The sequence below is a fragment of the Gekko japonicus genome, unplaced genomic scaffold, assembly GCF_001447785.1.
Source record: "Gekko japonicus isolate JY-2015 unplaced genomic scaffold, Gekko_japonicus_V1.1 scaffold2163, whole genome shotgun sequence".
Classification (NCBI taxonomy): domain Eukaryota; kingdom Metazoa; phylum Chordata; class Lepidosauria; order Squamata; family Gekkonidae; genus Gekko; species Gekko japonicus.
This window is the reverse complement of record NW_015160287.1, coordinates 115,661-119,374: the sequence shown is the minus strand read 5'-3', so window position 1 is coordinate 119,374 and position 3,714 is coordinate 115,661. Positions and strand designations below refer to the sequence as shown.

General features: G+C 48.5%; 1 protein-coding gene across 1 annotated transcript in view; it reads left to right on the top strand.

Moving 5' to 3' along the window:
• The window catches only part of TDRD3 (tudor domain containing 3), a gene marked incomplete at its 5' end in the record, with an annotated part of 199,970 nt that overhangs the window by 195,425 nt on the left and 831 nt on the right, over positions 1-3,714 (top strand). The window lies entirely within an intron of this gene.

Here is a 3,714-nt window from a genome sequence, read left to right as displayed (position 1 = left end):
TGGATCAAACTGCGCCGGGGCAATTGCCCCCCCCCCCCCCCCCCCCACGATATCCGGCCCGTGTGACCGGGGCCAAAGTTTTGTTCAAAATGTAAGCTTTTGTGTGCAAAGCACACTTCTTCAGACAAGTATTTGTCTGAAGAAGCATGCTTTAAAGGTGGCCCTGGACCCAAACTTTGTTATATTTCCCAGAGTTTATCGAGGCACAATGTGTTAGAAACAGTGTCTGAGATGGAGCTGGGAAAGACATCTCTTCACTTTCTAACTACCTGGCTACTTGCCTGGCCCAGGTACCACTGTTGCCTGTAGGGTTGCCAGCTACACGTTGGGAAATACCTGGAGTTTTTGAAGGTGGAACCTGAGGAGGGTGAGACTTGGGGACCGGAGGGACTTTGGTGGGGTAGAATGCCATAGAATTCAACTTCCAAAGTGGCCATTTTCTCCAGGTGGACTGATTTGTCACCTTGGAGATCAGCTGTAGTCTCAGGAGATTTTCTGCTACCATCTGAAGGTTGAAGTCCAATCAAAACATCTGTGACAAAAATGACGAAGAGTCAACAGAAATATATATACAAAATTGTTTACTCTAATGGTAGTGATTCTCTAGAAAAAACTCTTCTGTTTTCGCTCATGTGCAACGGATTTTGCGCAATAACAAATACCCGTTTCACATAGGTTGCTTTATCTGAGCATGTAGCAATTACAATTCATATCAATTTCCACTTATCAACTCTTGAAATAAACATCCCATGTCGACTGTCTCATATCAGAACCCAGGGTCTTCACAATGAGACAATGACCCCATAGGGTTTTCAAGGCAAGAGTTGTTCAGATTTGGTTTGGTATTTCCTGCCACTGTGTTGGTGACCCTGGACTTCCTTGGTGGTCTCCCATACAAGTACTAACCGGGGACCACCCTGCTTAGCTTTTGAGATCTGACAAGATCAGGCTAGCTTGGGCTATCTAGGCCAGCTTGGGCTACCCACGTTGTTACATTGGCATAGCTAAAAACCACCTGCACCAATCTTACAATTGTCCAAACAGATGGTTTCTTACATGGTGCATCACCAAGGTGTATGGGTTCAGTGGTATGGATTAGGCCATTATGATTTCACTGTGCTTATCTTTGTGTTGTTTTTCCTCCTCTTTGCATTCTCTCCTAACTCCTGTTCTTTAATGTATTTTCCCTTCATTTTTGGATGAATGGATGTTCAGGGTGTTAAGAAGTTGTACAAGGGTTATACTTAACTGTTAAATGCAAAGTAAAAACTTTAATACTGGAAAAGTACAGTTGATTTGAGAGCCATTATACACGTCCTGACAGCCCAACTAGCCCAGTTTAGCCCAAGCTCGTTAGGCCTTGGGTGCTGAGCAGGGTTGGCCGTGGTTAATACTTGAATGGGAGACCATCAAAGAAGACGGGTTGCTCTGCGGAGGAAGGCAATGGCAAACCACCTCTGAATGTTTCGCACCTTGAACTCCCTGTGTGAAGGGGTCACCATGAGTCAGTTGTGACTCAATGGCACATTTTTATACGCAACCTAGCTGTGCAGCTTATTCTGAAAGGAAAACTGTTTTCATGAACCCCTTGCTCTGCATGACCAGACATGACTAAAGCCCTTAGCAGGCCCATAGCCACGGTGTGGCATATTGTGGCCATGCCCCTTTACTCACCCTCCACACCCCACAACTTTACCCTTCCGATAATCCATTTTGGGGCATTCTTTAAAATCCCTTTAAATTTTAAATTGACTGTAGCGCGGCAGGCTGGGCACAAAGTGCTGGCCTGGACTCAGTAGCAGCAGTGATGCATGGCCCTTTTAAAGGGCGAGCTCCCCGAAACGCGAGGCTTCTCTCATGCTTCCACTTCTCCCTGCCCCCTGCTTCTGCTGTGGGGTGTCAGGTCCTGAAGACACTCACTTCCAACAGCACTCTCTTGGTAGTGATTTGTTTATTGAGAGTTAGAGAGGTCTCAAGCATAGACGATCTGTGTCAGAACTGACTCCCTTGGCACCAGTTCTTCTATTATACATAATTCAATACATAATGTCCCCCTGATGACCAGTCCAATCACACCAATACATCCAGCCTGCCAAAATCTACTATGCACCGTTAGCCCTCCTCCAACACCTGCAAGCATAGGGTTACATTACCTAGCCGTGTCTGGTACTCAAGGTCAAGCATGCATTCTTCCCATGGAAGGGAGGCTCCGTTTAAATGCAGTTACAAGCGAGCGCTACTCCCAGCAAAGCCGTTCCACACACACACACTCACATGCTCCCCCCTCCCAGCCAGAATGAAACAGGACGATAAGCATACAGAGCCAAAGACAGACTGACAATTAAGAAACCCATGGCAAATGAGGCCTGAGTTTGACATGGGGCAGGCAACCACTCTCCCTTCCCCCCTCCCATTCCCTCCCCTGTGTTGGCTTTCCAATCGGTGCCCACTGGCTAAAAGTTTCAACCAGCTCTAAAAGAGGGGAGAGAAGGAGCGATCCAGTCCCAACCGTTCCGTCCCTCACTGACGACGACAATCTACCTTCTGCTGGAGGACCTCCGATTGTTAAAGCAGCAGCTGCTCCAGCACAGTCAGCCCCGTCCGCTCAGTAAGAGCCGCAAGAGTGTCCTGGGCAAAATTGTGCCCATGGCTTCCTTTGAGGTGGAGACAAAGAGAGGGCAATGAGATCCCAGCCAGACAGTCCTGGGGAGGGAAGTGAGCACGTGTGCCTCTCTGCTGCACCCAGCAGTTTCGCAGGCATCCTGGAGAGACGGCTGAAGAAAGCCGCCCCAGACGAGAGCAGCTGCCACTGCAAGCCCCCTCCCCTTTTTCCACACAGTCTTGCAAAGCAATCCGTCAAGAAGTTGCGGGGAGGGAGGTTGCCGCCACAACACACACAATGGAGGTGCCGCCCCCTGGGCCACCATATGAGCAGCCCTTGCGAGGATGTCATCAAGAACCTAAGTGTTTTTATTTTCAAGTTTGTGATGTCACATGACATCGCACGCCCCGCCCCCCAGTGCCCCTGCCACTGAAAATGTTCTGGCTACGGGCCAGGCCCTCAGTAACGCATATAAGACCAGAAATGTGTATTTTCTGACATGCGCATCAGTTAACTCGTCTCTTTGATTCAGAACCTTTTTGGTTCTCTCTCTTTTGCAGTTACATGTTACTTACTCGGAGGGGAAGGCGAATAAAAACAATATTTTAATGATCCCCCCCCCCATCCACGTCATTGGCTTTAGTGCAGTAAGACTTTTAAATGCTTAGAGGCATCTTTAGGTGTATTAGAATCTGGCTGATTTTTAGCTGTTCAGGTGCCAGCCGGGCTCCGGATGCAGCGTTTGTTCCCGTGTAACAAAGCACGGGGGGGGGGGGGGGACCCTTGCAATGAGATTTCCATGAATGAGTCCACTAAGGCGGGGGGGGGGGGGGGAGAGACCCTTGCAATGAGATGTGAACTTTTCCTTTGAGGAGCAGCGTGGTCTTTGTCTAAGACAGGCTTTGGAAACAGTAGTATTTGAAGCGGGAGAGGCTGAGAAATGAAGAGAAAATAAATGCTAAGCAGAAGGATCAAGAATGTGAACGGGTTTAATGTACGACAGAATTAAAGTGGAGGATGGCAGAGGCTACGGGCCAGTACTTTGCATTCTGAGCCTTCTCTTCCAGTGGGAGTTACTGCTGGAACCAAAGTTGTCCTCTTGCATTGTGAAT